At 34.9% G+C, this 18684-nt stretch overlaps 1 long non-coding RNA gene across 3 annotated transcripts in view; it reads right to left on the minus strand.

Annotated features, from left to right (window-relative positions):
* Positions 1 to 258: 258 nt before the first annotated feature.
* Positions 259 to 18684, minus strand: part of LOC145669640 (uncharacterized) — a 71633-nt gene continuing 53207 nt past the window's right edge. The window contains exons 1-4 of one of the 3 annotated variants that reach the window (XR_014128221.1): positions 16664 to 16778; positions 9903 to 10075; positions 3008 to 3147; positions 259 to 415 (exon numbers count right to left, since the gene is read on the minus strand). This is a non-coding gene — a long non-coding RNA (uncharacterized LOC145669640). Of the gene's footprint in view, positions 416 to 3007; positions 3148 to 9902; positions 10076 to 16106; positions 16474 to 16663; positions 16779 to 18684 lie in introns of those variants that run through there. The other 2 variants (XR_014128220.1, XR_014128222.1) reach the window with 2 other exon arrangements.

The following is an 18684-nucleotide window of genomic DNA, read 5'->3' on the forward strand; positions in this document are numbered from 1 at the left end:
ACCCGCAAATTAGCTTAAATGAGTACCATACACATCACACGAAGCGAGCTACGCCAATAAAAAAATCACAGTCAATAAGAATTAATTAGATCTTCAGTCTATATTTTTAAATTGGTGTTATGTTGACGCTATGAACTTTGGGCTTCCTATACTAAATGTCTCTATGCCAAACACTCTATATATAAAACGTTTTTCGTCGAATCTGTAAATTGAGCAAGCCGCGCGCTAATGATGGGAGGCTGATGATAGTTTATCACATAGGAAGACACTGAAATGCTAGGTGAGTCACAACACTTTCTTCCTTTTTCTGGGTTTCATCCTTACTTACGGTCAAATTTGGTACCGTCTATGTAGTACCTGTGTGCGGCGTACCTTGAAATCATCTCGGTTGATAGCCTCCAAACACAGTGGACTCCTAAAATAAACCAATTGTTGTAAAATTACTATTTGTAGCATGTGTGACAAAATTTAAAAACGAAAGATATCTCAGAATCAAGGTTAAGTCAAACGAAGCGTTTTATGCGGGTTTTTTATCTTATCTCAGGCTATCCAAAATACTAAAACATTGTTTCCTATACTTTTGGAAGTTATATAGTAAATATCTTAATAACTATCACTCAAATTTGGTACGCTGAATAAAGTTATAGTGTAAATATAGAATTGAAACTATGATCCAAACTTAAAATAATGATATTACAGAACACAATAAACTTAACTTAGGATGAAAATGGAAACTGTAGATGCATGAGTATTACTAACGAAGGAAGGAAAGTAACTCAGCTGGGTTACGAGTTTGACAGAGTTCATACACAGAAATCGTTCGGTGGTTTATATTTCCTGCTTCGACTTAAAAGATAAAGAAGATAAGCTCGCTTTAAAAAGAGTTAAAAAGAAAAAAAAACTTTTAAAAGACTTAATTTATTCTGAATTTTTGTTCAGTATTTGTAAATAAATAATGTAGAAAACCGACACAGGGCTTGCCCGCTGGACTCTGGTGCCCAAATCCCAACTCCGCTATATGCATGCCTGCCATAAAGTAATAGAGATATAAACTTTTTTAAAAAGTGCAGATTAAGCCTAGCTTAATATTTACATTTTTTTTAACGATACCTACAGTATGGCGCTAAATTCGTCGTACAAAAGCAGAGGAGTGTTTCCTGAGAGTAAAACAAACAAAAGTTCCAATAAACTTAGGGCGAGAAGCCCATCGTTCACGTGTTATAGGCTGCCGAAAACATGGAAAAATCAATTCTAAAGGTCCATAACTCCAAAACTATGGGACCTATCAAAGTCGGGTCAAGACTTCACTTAGGAACTAATATGTGCTTTATCCAAAAATACATGTTTTAGAATCCTAAGGTACTCACGCAACAATTTTTATGGAGGTAGTTGGAGAGTACTTTATATCATAGGCCCATAGTCAAACTCCCTCTATAAACATTGTTGTGGAAGCACCTTAGGATTCTGAAACACGCATTTTTGGATAGGGAAGTCTTGACCGGACCAAGGTAGGTCCCATAGTTTTGGAGCTATGAACCTTTAAAGTTCATTTTTTCATGATTTCAGCAGCCTATAACACATAAACGATGGAGTTTCCGCCCTATGTTTATTGGATTTTTTTTTTTAACTCTCAGGAATCACCCCTCTGCTTTTGTACACCGAATTTAGCGCCATACTGTATAAATTAATAAGGTAGAAGTATATGTGATCCTTCTCACTATGCTCACTTATAGATATATCTTAAAGGCTAATGATAAATAACACCAGCCCTCTGCTCCTATACCACCTTGTGATACCGGAGCAGGACGTTCGGGCGCGAGACGTTTGGACGCAAAGCCGTATATCTAAATAGGTTAATCTACTTAAATGGGTTATAATGTACTTCAAAAATAGAAACCGGATGATTACGTACTAAAAGCCTTAAAAATAGGCATTAATATCACTAAAACTCAAAAAATAACTGCACAACGTAAAATTAAGAAGTTCGGAAAGGTTAAATTTGATCCACATTTTCTTTAAAATGCCATGGCAAACAGTCACTGAAAGTCTCATTTGCAACAAATGCTTAATTTAGGTTTTTTTTGTGTGTATAGTGCAGAAAAAAATGGGTCTAATTATTTTGTTTTTAGAATGATATATCCTAATTTCAGGAAAATCGGAGACAATGACCTGCAGAATTTTTTTTCAGCATGAATCTATATTGGGCTAAAATAAAATTTGCTGTAGGCATCCTACAACACCCCAAAGTAAACTTCTGTGAAGTTATATTTACAATATCTCTAACGTAAAGGATATTCATAACTTCATAGCAATTCATTACACTGCATTACTGCTTATTACTACGTATTTGCAACACAGATAATTGGAAAGGAAACAACAGTGAAATCTAATATACCTATTGAAAAATTTGCTTTGTCTTATGTTACAATTACCATGACATTAACATTCCATGACGGAATTATGGGCCAAATCCAGCATTATTCTGCAATGTCAACAGTTTCAAAATTCTGTACGGCGAATTCTTTTATCAGCTTGAATATATTTTCTTCTTTCAGTTCAGTTGATTTTGAGTTTAACGTCCCGTGAACAGCGAGGCTATACAAAACGTGAACCTACTGATTAACGTGGAATCCGAACCACGACGTGAGCTCTCGTCGGGAATTTTCTTCTTTTCTTGGGCGGATCGTTTTCTTGAAGCATTGTCTCGTGTACTGCTTCTCTTTTTTCCTTCGAAATGCATCAATAAAGCGCCAAATCAACCAATGTCGTTCCTTTACGTTCGATATATTATAAAGAACAGAAGTTTGTTTATTTTGGGGTGTCATTGGCTGCCTACAGTAAATTCTATTTGACCCATTCTTCCTATTTAAATGTATAGTTAGTGCCTATTTCTATGAAAATTTATTAATATTATAGTGTCTCAACTTTCTATCAATACAATAGTCTCAACTATATGGTTTAATGGGCATATCGAATAATAATAATACAACATTCAATAAATACTCACTTCCAGAACTACCCAATACATAGCATAAAGAACAGCTATGTTCATTCCAAAACCAGCTCGTAATCATTTTTTCTGATCTCTCGGAACAGGTCAGTGCTTAATAAACATTTCTTACGTTTTGTACCATGTGTTTTAATAATCTATTATAGAAAAAGAAAATGCAAAAAATTAAAATATGTACAGTATTTTACAAATTTTAAGTCACACCTTTATAGTAACTAAAAATTAATGAGAAATGTACATTGTTTTTAACTTAAATTAGATATCTGAGTTCCAATTGAGGCAAAAATAAATAAATAAATAAATAATAAAATTGTACCATCGCCATCTCAGATATGGTTCAAACTTTTTTTTAATAGGAACTAGACATGTTTTTAAGGGGCTTTTTTTTTGTCGAAAAAAAATTCCCACCAAGTAATGGGCCATCAAGGACGGGGAGTACAATTCATGAATTGTAGAAAACGTGGAAAATGGTCAAATTCGGAGCCTCACAATTCAGCAATGGAGACATATAGAGTTATAATTCTTGTTGTGGTATGCACATAGGGATATGAATAAACTATATTTTATTATAGTTTGGTTTGCGCATGCGTATCTTTAAGTACATAAATTAACAAATGAACGTAAGTTTATGTGAAAAGTCGAAGTTTATGCTTTTTTTCGAGCACTTCCGGTTCGAATTTTAAATTCTGTTTTCACGGTTGGTAAGACCTAGTTACCCGCTCCCCCCCCCCAAAAAAAAGTATCGCTCCTGTGTGCAACCGTTTTATCGCAAAAAATTCGAGAAATCGTCAAATTTTCAAAATCGTCATTTTCTCGAAAACATTATAATTTCAAATTCTTAAATTTTGTCAGATGGTTCAACTGTACATGAATAATACACACACCAAATAGCATTCTCGACCAATGCTTCATGAATGAACTACAGCCTTTTTAAGTTAGCGAACTTTCGTTAACTTTGAAGTCACAGTTTGCAACAATGAAAGTGGAAAAAAATGCTACTGCAAAGCACCGTGTAAAATTTCAAGATAAAAATTCTATTTTACTGCATGTGGACTTCGCTTAAATTGGACTGTTATTCTGGAAAGGGAAGTTCAGAGTGATCACTGGAGAAACGAGCAAATCTCCTTTACGGGAGTGATATATTATTATGAAACAACTGACAGTTTTGCCATAATAAGCGATGACAAAACACACGATTCGGCTCGTACTCATAGCCATGAATAAGATTCTAAAAATACTCGAAGAAAAGCGAAAATATCCGTTATAGAAAACGGTTCGAGTACGTGAAAATAAGTGTCTACAATTTAATAAACCGTTTCAGTGATTTCTGATGGTGCTGCATTCCACTTTAAAAATTGCTTTCAGATGTCCAAGATGCAGACAGGTCCGATAAAGCAGTGGCTTTTCAGTGAAACCGGCCGTGGTAAGGGTCTGTGCGACGTATTGGGGAGAGGGGGGGATAAGAATGTGGCAACACGGGAAAACGAAAAACAGATTCGCAGTATTAAACCAGTAGAAAAATTCGTGAGTATAGTGCAAGTACCAACTCCGGGTATTACTCTCGTCTTGTTGCCAAAAACCGAATTCGACAATTAAAAAAAAAAAGGAAAGTGTGCGACCGGTAACTGGTATTTACCGAAGTCATCTTTGGCTTTTATGGCAGTAACGGGTCACTAGGGACTAACTTCATGCTTTCCCCAAAATCGAGCTTCTGCAATTCAAAGTGTAGATTTAAGAAATTTGCAAAAATTAACTTTTGTTACATACATATATAATAACCAGTGATGGATAGCAGAAATATTATCAATAAATCAAATATTACATGAAATTGCAGTGTTCTTTGTGTTTCCAGGAGGCGCGGTGGCTCAGTGGTAGAGCGTTCACCTCCGGTGCTTGGGGTCCTTGGTTCGATCCCAGCTCGCGCCGTGTGGACTTTGTGGTGGACAAACACCGTGCTGGTGGGTTTTTCGGGGTTCTCCCGTTTCCTCCCACTTTCTTCATTCCGCCATTTCACTCATTTCTCATAATCACTGTCTCCTTTAGCCTAACCGGCATAAACGTGGGACGTAAAACTCCCAAGATTTCATTTAATTATTTTTTCTTTGTTTCCACATGCACCTTCAACAGGGTACAGGTTTCCAGAAGAGAATAAGAGAAGAGAATATAAGTGTTTTGTGACTATCGACAACGTGCTACGAGTTGTGAGTGCACCTACACCTATTGGAGCATCTGCCATGGTTACATGCTATTAGCGAAGAAGACACTAAGTAAGCAAATTTTTACTTCAGAGTGGAAAAAATCAGTGAAACTTTGTTTCGTAATCGTAATTTACACCTCAGGTTACATCGGTTTAAGAAAACGGAGAAGGGGAGGCTTATCTTATTATTTGAGAGAGCCTTTTTGATCAAAATAATAAAAAGGAGCCAGGAAAAACTTTTATTCTTTATTTAATGAATGTGAACCACAAACATCATCAAATTGTTGCACTTTCATTGTTTTCAGTGTTACCAACGGTGATATTGAAGTTAATGAAACTTCGCTAACTTCAAGAGGCTGTAGTTCATTCATGAAGCATTGGTCGACAATGCTATTTGGGGTGTTTATTATTCATGTAAAGTTGAACAATTCTCCAACATTTCAGGATTTTAAATTATGGTGATTTCGAGAAAGGTGATTTTTGAAAATTTGACGGTTTCTCGAATTTTTTGCGACAAGACGGTTGCAAACACAAGCAATACAATTTTTTTTGAGAAGTGCGTAACTAGGTCTTACTAACCGTAAAATAGAATTTTAAAATTCGAACCGGAAGTGCTCGACGCAAACTTCGACTTTCGAGATAAACTTACGTTCATTTGTTAATTTATGTACCAAAAGATACGCATGCGCAAACCAAACTATAATAAAATATATTTTATTTATATCCCTATGTACACTCATGTCCAAAATGATTGTCGCATATCTATAACTGTCTTGTAAGAATATAATTTGATAATGATTTTGCAGGGTACTATTAATATTGATACTACATGTATAATCGGGAAATGTATATTCGTAGTAAATTTCAGAAGAAAAGAATTACAAATCCGAAAATTAGAATGAGTAAAACAAAATGTTGCTAAATGGACAAGAAAGTTTTATTTTCGTTTTATTGTTCTTATTTACTGCTCTTTTGACATGAAATTTGCCACATACATCGTCTTTCCCGATTATACACATACTAACATTATAAGAAATACCGGACGAATTCGTTATCAAATTATATTCCTACAACATATTTATAGACATGCGACAATAATTTTTGTCATGAGTGTACATACCACAACAAGAATTATAACTATCTGTCTCCATAGCTGAAAGAAGAACAGGTTACAAATACAAAACATACCTAAAATATAAAAACTTACTCTTTTCTTTATCATAGCACTATTGTATTCTAGATTCCTCGCCCAACTAAATGAGGATTTCACTTACGAAGTATCAATAACACTAAAACTGTATTCTGTAACCATAGCCGCCCGCTGCAGGGAGCACTTGCTTTAGCAATGGATTTTCCTAATTAGTATTAAAATATGCTAATTTTTTTTTATTCACACACAACAGTTAGTGAAGTTAGCAGTGAGTTGTAATAATTGTTTTTTTACATTAAATATTATGTGGTTCTAGGTATTTGTATCCGCGTCTTTGCTTGTATGTCGGTCATTTTGCCCACTTCCCCCTGTAAAAAAAATCCTCTGGGAGTTACTATGTCTACATTTCCCTTTAAAATTCGCTTATATACTACATATACATCTATATAGCAACTAATTTGTAATAAAGATGAATATATTTATCGAGAGCCGTAATTAGTATACACTACTTTAATTGGTTAGTGCATCGCATACACGACAATGACAACTAGCATATCTGAGGATGTTTCATACTGTGACCAGAAAAATTTACTTCGAAATATCCCATACTGCAGCTAATTTAATATTATATAAGCATTTCGATACTCGAAAAGAAAGATCAATTGAGACGTGTTAATGTATCCTGAATAACTGAGTCCTGCAACCAAGGAAGAGGGGTTAAAATAACTAATTGTCTATAACAGCCCAAGTACCGGCAATAATTAAGTGCAATGAGCAATTACAAAGACGAGACGGCTATTTTTACCGCAAAACTGTACAGCTGTTATTCCTTTTGCTTAATATAACCAAGTAATTTGGTTAACACCTTTTGACAATTTTCTTGGTAACTAAAGGTCAGAAGGTATAGCGTCATTGGCTTCCCGCACTTGGACCTGCTCGTCACTGGGGGTGTGGTAAGAGGATAGCAAATCACCAGCCACCATTCACTGCGCTCAGCGAGCCACGAGTAACCAAGCTGGCAACTCCCTATAAACGTCATTACAACTTTTCACGGGAAAGCAACGACGTTATACCTTCCGTACTATAGTAATCCAGGAAAAGGCAAAGTGTAGTATCACTGAGTACTACTCGGTTACTATTCGGCTACACGACTTCTAGCGTAGTTTTAACCGAAATTCGACTATCAGCAGCTAAGTTATCATTTAATTCTTACTCTGCAAACGAAAAGAAAAAAAAAATTTCATATGAACCCGTGGTCAAACGTCTATAGTTACAGGCTGCCGAAAACGTGCGAAAAGGAAATTTAGAGGTCCAGAGTTCCACTACTGTGAGACCGATCCCAGTCGAGTCAACACATTACTTAAGAGCTAGTACGTGCCCTATCCAAATATCCATATTTCAGAATCTTGCTGCACTTACACATTAATTTTTATAGAGCCAGTTGAGGAATACTCAGAAAAGTTGAAGTGCTCATAAACTGTCCATTGATACGCAAGCACCGCAGAATTCTGAAACATGGGTATCTGAATAGGGCACATACTAGTTCTTAAGTGATGTCTTCCTTAACTGCGCTCGGTCCCACACTGAAGCTATAGATTTTTAAAGTTTATTTTCTTATGTCTTCGACAGTCTATAGCTTCGAAAGTATGGACTTTTTACCACAGGCCCATATGAACTATTCCTTTGCTCTGATGTGACAAATCACCTCTGTAGATTTGATGCTTTAAATTTTTTTACACCCTATATATATACCAGGGTTGGCTGGTTTAAACCAAAAAACGAAAAATGTTCGTAAAAGTGTAAGTGTTTGTAAAATCTTGATGAACACACATTTGTGGGTTATCACGTTTCACTCCCATATATTATTCGTGTTATATTCAGACCTGAATTCCCCATTCATTACTCAAAAAGATTATACTACAAAAGCAACTTTTTTTTTTTTTTGTTTATAAATGTTTGTGATTTTTTTGTAGTTGTTATTATTGTTATGTAAATGCAATCAAAGAAAAATTCTAAATATTGTTTCGTTTCAATGTTTTCTATTGATAAAATACTTCGAAATGCCGTACTTTGTGTGTGTGTGTGTGTGTGGGTCATACAGACCCCACGAGAGGCATTTAGTGAAATGAGAACTATTTTTGGTATCTATTTATGTATAAATGAGTCTGAGCCAAAGTGGACTCAAATAATTCGTATCTTTATTCACTTTTCTTACTGATATGCAAATTAAGTCGTTGTATTTCTTTAATTTGGACCAATAAAAGTCATTGTTAACTAACTTGAACTAAGGTAGTTCTGTACTCCGTAGTACTTAGAAATTGTCCATATGTAATTCTCTATAATAGTTTTACTTGTGCAACTGTTTATCTTTTTGCTCTTCCGAAATTACTCTTGACAATTATATCAAGAAGAATGTAAAGATCAGTTCAACGTATTTTTATCAGGATTCCTTCGTGAGTGAGTCGGCAGACGTATCGCATTTGTGGCCAATTAGTCCTGGTTCCGAGTTCAAATGGAGGACAATTTCTCTCGAATGTAACTCGAGAAGCGGTTTTTATTCCGCTGTAAGCTTATGTGACTCCTTCCAGCATAACCCGGTTGTTGCATAATAACATCAGGATGAAAAAAAACTTATTTCTGTCCATATATGATATGAATATATAGAGCAAATTATTTAAACCAAACAAATCTGGTTTAAACCAAAAAACCGTTTTTTTTTCAATAAAAACCATGGTTTTTGCCAACCCTGATATATACTAATATAAAGAAACGTGGAGAAAGTTATATTGTTTACTGACATAACCAAGACATACGGTTAGTGACATAACCAAAAAGGCAGCAATCTTCTAGAACACAGGAACGTCTTCCCATTTAGCTGTAATAAAAACAGAAAACAACGTGCCCTGCGGGGCACTAACCCGTCTCCACTCGCTAACGCTCACTCGGCATTATTATGTGAATTAAATGTAAAACTTTGTTAAAGAAAGAAACCAATTATTACACTTTTAGCCAAAGCTCACGCTCACGCCTCAAGCTGCGGCTCACGCTCATCACGTTGTTCATCATAAACTTGCACAGCCTAGGATCGAACTAGGGATGCTGATGAAAGAATTGGTGAAAAGAAAATGTGGAGGGAAAAAGAAAACTCACGCTCATCACGTTGTCCATCATAAACTCACATACTCTAGGATCGAACTAGGTGCATTGAGAGATCTACTATTTAATACCGTGCGTACAGTCCCTCCACCCCCCAATTTCACACTCAGTTGAATAAACTGTGTCTGTGTAACGTAATTAACTGACAAATTACACTTGTTCTAATACAAAAAGAAGAAATGAATATCGTAATCTGAAACTACATAGTACTGCCCGCTGATCTAGTTACTAGTGTGTGTGCATTTCGGGCACGTAGTCTCACGTTCGATTCCCTGCGGGAGAGTACAAAAATGTAATTTCTTCATTATTTACGTTCATTCTTCATCCATCTCGTTTATCATAAAGAGTATAACTATGGAACGTTATCTGAACATACATAGTTCACTCACCTTTTCTTTATCATGATCCCTTTCTATTTTTAGAGCTTGTCTTTCTTGCTTCAGCTTACATTCCATTTCTTCTTTCGACGTCTTAAGATCCCTCATGTTGCATTCCAGCACTTTGTTCCTCGCATGACAACTAGCTAGTTCCATTTCCGCTGTTTCTAACCTTTCAGCTAAAACTGAAAATATAATAATAAAAATAAATATTATCATTTCCCTAAATTTGCTTTCTATATAAATATGTAAGAATTCTCAAGGAAGTATTGTGACCTGCTTACCCAACGCACCAGAAGTAAGCATTCTACAAATGAACCACCGTGATCCCCACGTCTTCTTTAGACTATATGGCATAAGCGTTAAGATATAAAACAAACGTTTCATTTGAAGTTTTACAACCCCAAGCAATAAAATTATTTCCGCCAGTTGAAGAAAGACACACGCAGGGTTTTCATTTTAACTTTTACGATAATTAACAGAACAAACGAAAAACAAATAAACAAATGCCGATCGAGTCGAATTGTAGAAGATTCGCTACGCTCGTTTCTATAATTAACAACTAAAACCACGATGCGTAACTAGATCAAACACAACAATAACTTGTCATCACTTATGGAAATTCCCTTTCTTGTATATATATATATATATATATAAATAAAAAGAACAGCCCGTTGTGCATTGTTACTACGCCTATATCTGTATTTTGACTTGTTAATTTTATTCAGCATAGTAACAGAACTCAAAGTGAAAGACAATATACGCCAGATAACAAGTAAAAGTATAAAGTACTGTCCTAGCTCCACATACTCAAATTCATTACATTTCAAATCTTTGATCAGTAAATTCAGTCTCAGCAACTAAAGTATTTCTTACGGGAAGAGTTATATTACTGGGCGAAAGACACTTTAGAAAGGCTTACTTGTTACGGGTGTAAATATGCGTTCAAAGGAATGACATTGAAACGGTTGTGATATAAACACCAACCAACATGGGTATGTAGTTGCCACTAAAAACTACAAATGCTACATAACCGAGTCAGGACAGGAGCGCAACAAGGAATGGGGCAGCGTGAAGTTGCGTCCGTAACGAATAAGTGCGTCAGCGAGGGTGCGTATGCGCGTAAGCTAATGATTACGTAAAGACTAAAATCATCATATATTGTTATTAATTACCAGGGTTGGCCAAAACCATGGTTTTTATTGAAAAAAACTTTTGGGGGGGGAGGTTTAAACTTTTTTTTTGTTTGTTTAAACCAGTTTTTTGGTTTAAATAATTTACTCTATGTATTCATATTAAATATGGACAGAAATTAGTTTGTTTCCCCTTGGTGTTATTATGCAACAACAAGGTTATGCTGGAAGGGGTCACAAGCTTAAAGCGGAATCCAAACCGCTTCTCGACTTACATCCAAGAGAAATTGTCTATTTGGACACGAAACCGGGACTAATTGGTCACAAATGCGATTGCCGACTCACTCACGAAGAACTTCTGATAAAAATACGTGGTACTGATCTTTACATGGTCCTACTTGTTAATATAATTGTGAAGAGTAATTTCAGAAGGACAAAAAGACAAACAGTTACACAAGTAAAAACATTATACCTAGAATTATATATAAATCGGGAAACTCCCGCCTTAGCCATTAGGAAAATCCTGTTATTACTTTACATGTATCTGTATGTAAAATTTTAAGGTCAACGGATCATAATCACTACGCTAAAATTGAGGTATTAAATTACAAATTTGGTATGTATATATCATTCAATAAAATTAAAACCAAGTCAAATCCAAGCTGATGTTGGAAGCTACGTAGGCACTTGATAAATTGGGCAATTTCTATCAATATATTTAAGCAACCTTGGCTTCTTTATAAAACAACAGGCATTCATTCAAGTAGAAATATATCATTTGGTTTCATTTCGTATGTTTAGGCTTAACATCCTTATGAAATACCAAGTTTATCACGGAGAGGACTCCTGCTTAGAGGGACACCTCGAATCGCTACTTGGTTTACACTTAAAAGATGGGTTGTGATTCGACCGAGAATTAAACACGGGACCCCTTGATTAAAGGGTGGAAAGTAGATAAAAGTAATGCGGATGATTTGATATGTGGAAACGTCACCATGAAGTTCACACGATTTAAAGTATTTTTCATTTTTTTTCTTTTTTTTTTTGGTTTAAACCAGTTGTTTTTTTTAAAAAAAACCAGCTGGTTTAAACCAGCCAACCCTGTTAATTATACACTGCTCTCCTGAAATAAAAGTAGTACTCCTTTTGTAAATTTTGCAAATATCTACGGACCTAAAATAGTACATTCCCACGTAAATGTAAACTAAAACAAATACATTACAATACAAATTAAAATCAAGTTGTATAACCTCTACTGTTACAAAAAATACATCCGCTCGTTCTGCCATAAATTACTACAGCACTCATCCCGGAAAGTTAAAATTTGACTCTGTTCAAGAATGTATATAAGTAATCAAAATATAAGGAATGTGAATATGGATGAAATAATCAGATGAAAATCGTAATCTGACGTGTAAGTTTTAAAACGTAATTCAAAGCGGGTGGAAAAAATCATGATTTTTTAAAAAAAAAATCATTTTTGATGATTTTTTTGATTTAAATCGATTTTTTTTATTTAAATCAAATCTTTCTCCTCGTATAATACAACTCGCGAACTGAAGAAAAAGCATTACAAATTAGTATTAAATGCCAATTATGCCATTTAAGTGAAAGTATTGGGGTTGAATTTTGAATTAATCCCCGATCGTTAACCTATATCAATCCCAAACAATGTTTCTTAGCTTTAAATTATGGCTTTTTTTTTTTTTGGTAAATTATAGACTTTTAGTCAAGCATCATCCCTATTTATCCTAGGATGATGGTTCATACCTCATTCTCTTCAGAATAGAACAGCCTTTAAAACGGTAACACTCACATTTTCCCTATCATGTCCCTGAAGCGGAAAATTTTGAGAGATGTCGGGATTTTTTCTGATTTTTTTTTCAAACTTTGATCCCCTCTGGACTCCCTTGTGTTAACGCACAGATCTCAAAATCAACTGTTAAATACTAAGGGTGTACTAAATGTGTATAAAATTTCAAGCTTCTATCTTGAATAATAAGGGCGGGAAAAATATTTAACAATGAGCTAAGAACATCCTCACCATACCCCAGATGACACGGGTGTAATATAAAAATTTCCTCAGACATCTTATTTATCCTAGAATAAAACAGTTTCAAACGGTACCATTCAAATGTGTCCATCGTGTAGGCTATCTGGGGCTGGAAAATCACGAAAAAACGGATTTTTAGTTAAGAAATATCCCCTTTTTTTTTACTTTTTACCCCTCTGTACCGCCTGTGTTTAAAGGCAACAATCTGAAACAAATCTGAAAAATACTAAGGGGTGAAGTGAAGGAGTGTCCAAAATTTCAAACTTCTAGATACAAAAGTAAGCCCGCGAAAAATAATATCCCCGAATACCCCAGATTTCCGTATAAAACATGATCTCAGGTAACAGTTTACTGAAACATCCCTATTTATCCTAAGATCATGGTTCGTACATCATTCTCTTCGGAACAGAACAGCCTTTCAGATGGTACCATTCATATATCTCCATCTTAGGCGGGTAAATCGCGAAGAAAGCTATTTTTTGTTAAAAATATCCTTTTTTTTAACATTTTCGCCCCTCTGGACCCCCCTGTTTTTACGCAGAGATCTGAAATCATCTGAAAAATACTAAGGGTGCACTGAACGAGTGTGCAGAATTTCAGTATTCTGAATGCAAAATGTAGGCCCGCCAAAAAATAATAAAAATAGACACATTTTTTTTTTTTTTAATTTATGACGTCCTAACATCCTATGTCTCGTCGCAGAGATAAGTGAAAGCATATGTAACGTGCTCTACAATTCCTTCAATCTTGAAAAAACAAAGTAAAAAGCTTTATTGGTACTTTTTTAATCGAATAATAAAGATTTTATCCTATCACCTAAAAATAGGTGATATAATTTAAAAGTTTAAGCGTTAAGGAAAAAGTACAGCAACGCTTATTAAAGTGACACTTTTTTCCTCAAAAGTCACTGATATTTGGCAGGGGCATATTTTAAAGGAAATTGTAACTAGCTTGCGGCACGAAATACATAAATTTTGCCTAAAGTTATAAAGTCTAAACAAAACAACAAAAAAAAAAAAAAAAAGAAAAAAAATCGGAGAGGGATAGGACACTTTTAAATACGCCGTATTATCTGGGAACAAATATATAGACGCACACACAAAAGAATCTTCGTCTTAAATGTCGATGGTGATTTCCCCGTTGGAATAGCTAACGATTTACAATATAAACCCTATGTTACGAAGAGAAGAAAACAGGATTGCCCTGTTACCCGTTCAAAACGGGATTTTCCCTAATCATCCTCTGCATGACACTTGTTTTCAAAGCTGTACATACTGTACATTTGAGTCTCATTGTATTATGATTATCATCTTCCATAAAATCGGAATAACAGAACAGAAACGGGACTTTACTTATTTTCACTTTAAATTATTTCGGAATTTGATTTAAATCAACGATTTTTATTTAAAAAATCAAGTGATTTAAATCTTGATTTAAATCAATCCACCCTGATTCAAAGTATACCCTTGTATTTACATACTGCACAAAGAAGCCACCATGAACTCAAGTTATGAAGGCAATGTTCCAGTAAAAGACAACTTCTTAATTGCTTCTTATATGCGAGAATAAACCATTAAAATGTACAGGAGAAATATGTAAATTGTTCTATTTTTCAATATCACTCTTTACTCGCAGTCGCACCTACACTTTGCTGCCTCCTCTACCTTTACCGTTCTGATTCAGACAGCACTAGTGCTTGCTAGTTCCCACATAGCACGGGTCATTTTGAACTGTAGCATGGTGTATATCCGAACTCTACGACACTATATTTATTCGCACAAAGCTAAAGCCTTCCTAGACTGAATCTGCTTCGAGAAATGTAGCTCTTCACTTTGAAAATACTCTCTAAGCTAGTAAACAGTGAATTTTCCGATTAAAGAAGTTAACATAAATATTGGCAGTATCTGACCTAAAATAGAATAGCGCAGTATACGTTAATACATTACTGCTGCTGTATTCTGACAACTCACCTCTACTTTGGGTTAGTTTATCCCCCCCCCCCCAAAAAAAAGAAGGAAATTTACCAGATCTTTCAGTGTTAAGCAGATTTAGGTAATAGTATACAACAGCTCCTCATCGTGTTCCGTACTCGAGGATAGTTCTTACTCTTGCACCGCGTACAGAAATGATGGTATGTCATGTACAAGTGGTAATAGAACACATAAGAAACCCAGATCATGTTGTACTCACACTGGAATATGCAGTATGAGTACACCGTGATCTGCGTTTCTTATGTGTGCTATTACAACTTCTACATGAAATACCATCACGTTTGTACGTAATGCAACAGTAAGAACTATCCATGAGCACAAGACATGCAATATGCGTTCAAGTCCCTTCTCCCCCCACACACACACATAGTGAAATATAAAGTACAAGGGCACTACAGAGGCGCACATAAAGTGCACCGTCCTCGAGGATAGTTCAAACTCTTGCACCACGTATAGAAATGCTGGTATGTCATGTACAAGTTTCAGTCGATAAGTAAATGAAAATCGCTTTGTTACCCCATTTTCAAGTTGCTAGGTCCTCAATGAATAATCCGTAAAATACTGAACTTCCTGAGTCCTCGGGAAATGATGAGGACCTGTTGTATACTATATACCAGATGTATTCTGTACATTACGATTAATTTTATTCTCGCCTTATGTAATTGACCCCACATTTTATTACCCAAGCCTGGCCCTTACAATCAGGAACCTTAAATTAGAACAGAAAAGACGGTGCAGTTTTACTATACGGATCCACACATTGTAAACTGTACAGAAAAATTTTGGAAAGTGTTTAATTTGCCCATTTTATGTTGAGAACAAAAACCAACGAATCCCTGGGGGGGGGGAGCTTCTAACCTTTCTACTGCTACTCCTACTACTGCATACACTATGGATCCGGATAGTAAAACTGCACGGAATAGACTAATCTATAGTTTGCTTTCTCAGACTCATTGCACACTCATTTCAGTTTACATTAACTTTACACTTTATGCTCACAAGATACTTTATCGAAAATATCTCCAACGTCGATATCTACCTTCCTCAGCTGATGGTTCTTCCTTTTTCTTTTTCCGTAATTGTCTTTGGCCATCACTTCCCCTTTCCTTGTATTTAAGAGGTCGAATGTGTCGTCAAAATTTAGCTTTGTGGCTATAGGTCTATTCGGAAAAGTATTTTCTGTATCTACATAGCTTCTGAATCGATCCATTAACTTCCCTATAGATCTCGTATCAGAAGTCGGAGAATACATGATTCCTTCTTTTAGATAACTCTTCGCTTCACACAACTTAACGTGATAGTATTTAAGCTTCATACATTATTTTCCTGTACTTTACTTCGCCGGATAATTATTGGTACAGTATAAATCCTACATAAAACTCAGAATAAAATTTTTAAAATTTGAAAAAATACACACGCACGAGAAACATACGAAAATTCCAATGATGCCAGGCCGGCAAGGAACATTCCTTTATATTGTATCTCAATCTCCACTAATAATTAAATTCGTATTTCAGGATCAGCCCATGTTTCAACTGAAAATATCACAGCATACATAAATAGTCCATTTTATGTCGTGAACAGAACTATACCAACCTCTGCGTGACTTCTAAGCCGGCCAAATGAAACACTACTTTTGCTTTGCATTAACGCAAATCGGTATGAAAAGTGGCTCCAAGACTAAACGTCCTATGGAGAGTCAATTTGGAACCTATTTTGTTTTCATGTATGTAAAACATTTTTAGTATTGCTTCCAAAATATTTTCTCTCTCAACATTAAAAACATATTACATTACATTCAACACAATATTTCTAGTACAATTTGTGAAAATTTTCGCTACATTATTTTTCTGCTATCGTTCTAAAAATGTATTTCCTGTACTTCATAAAATGTTTTCCAAACATTTTTTGAAAATGTTTCTGGTAAATATTTGGAATACTTCTCAGGCAGAGCGCTTTGAAGAGAAAGTGTAAACACTCAGTTAGTTGGAGTGGTTCACCACAGAGAGGCGCTGTTGTAATTTTACGATCCCACTTCGTATGAAACGCTACAGAAACAAATGTAAATCTCATATATTTTTCTTCTTTTTTTAACAGTTTATTAATTCAGCTACAGAAACGTAGCGTGTACTTAGTTGATTTCAGTATTAAATTGTATACTTAATACATATGTAGCAGTAATTTGTAGATAAACATAAAATTTTAAAAAAATAATTAAAAAAGAACTTCTGCACCCACACATTTCCACAAGTCTTTGTACACGATATTGAGACAAAGCCCAAGTTACATTTTAAAAGTTTTAAAATATAATGAAACTTGTATAAAATGGAACTTCAATAAAGTGGAAATCTGTCTATAACGGAAACTTTTCAAAGTCCCGATGTGTCTTTATATTGCTCCTCAAATTTGTGTAAAACGGAAATCTGTCCAAACGAACCAAAATGTCGGACCCATTACTTTCCGTGCTTTATACAAGTTTCATTATAAAAATAAATTGATAACATAGATAACATTTTATTATAAGTAGGAAATATAGGCCTACCTATAACTATACTGCAAGATTTCTTAGTTGATCCCTGAGTCAGTAATTAGACACTAGCAATTTTTGAAAACTTGAGTGATGATTTTGCGATTTTTGACGACGCTAACTCCTTCCGAATTTCCTTTGAGCGAAAAGAGAAACGGCACTTGAGATAATGTAAAACCAATTTGGGGATTAGTTCCATGGAATGAATGTTCCTTCCTACATCCCAGCACTATGGCCTCAACTTTGATTTCATTCAAACTGTCCAAAGTATCATAAAAATATGTCACTTTACATGCTTTTATTAAATGCAATGTTAGCGGCCTTTTCTGTCTGTATTAACACGCTAAACACTTCTTGAGTTGGATACATTACAAATGAATTTCCAATCTTTTAATTTAGTGAAAACAGCGCCGTTATTTTCTTTTGAAGATGTTCGTAGTTCGCTTATACAGCATGTACATTTAGTGAATTTTGACTCTTTGCTATGTAATCTGACAAATGATAAACGAGACCTTCTTTTGCAGTACTGCATTTTGAAAGAGGTGGAGAATTACTTATCGAATCACATGCATCTGTATCCTTTTCAACCAAAATCAACTTGAAAGTGATATTTTGTAACGCCTACTTCTTTAGTTATTTATTTTTTCTTTAGTGATCTTTTGCCAATTTTTTCATTTGATTAACAAAAGTCGGGAGAGAAATATTATTTGAGGTTCGTAGTTTGAACTTGAATAAAGCACTTTTTTTTTAACAGGAACATACACAGATTGCAACATATGCAAATGAAGAAAATCAAGGGTAGAAAGGTGATCATCACATGACAATGATCTTATAATTAAGAAATGTCGTTCCAGTGGATCCTGATTAAATTTTGCTGTTAATATGTAGGAAAAACTATTATTCCACAAATATTCGGCTATTTCCAATGTACTTTGAATGGTGACACGAAGATATTAAAGTGTTCTTTCAGATGCGAAAGTGTTCTTTGTGTTGTTGATTAAATACATGTTCTGCAGAGTTTTATGGTGTGAGCAATTTTAAAGAGTCCAGAGGAAGGGATCTTAGTGTTCAAAGCATCGGCAAAGTCATT

This window comes from Thermobia domestica, chromosome 14, assembly GCF_964235325.1.
Source record: "Thermobia domestica chromosome 14, izTheDome1.hap1.1, whole genome shotgun sequence".
Classification (NCBI taxonomy): domain Eukaryota; kingdom Metazoa; phylum Arthropoda; class Insecta; order Zygentoma; family Lepismatidae; genus Thermobia; species Thermobia domestica.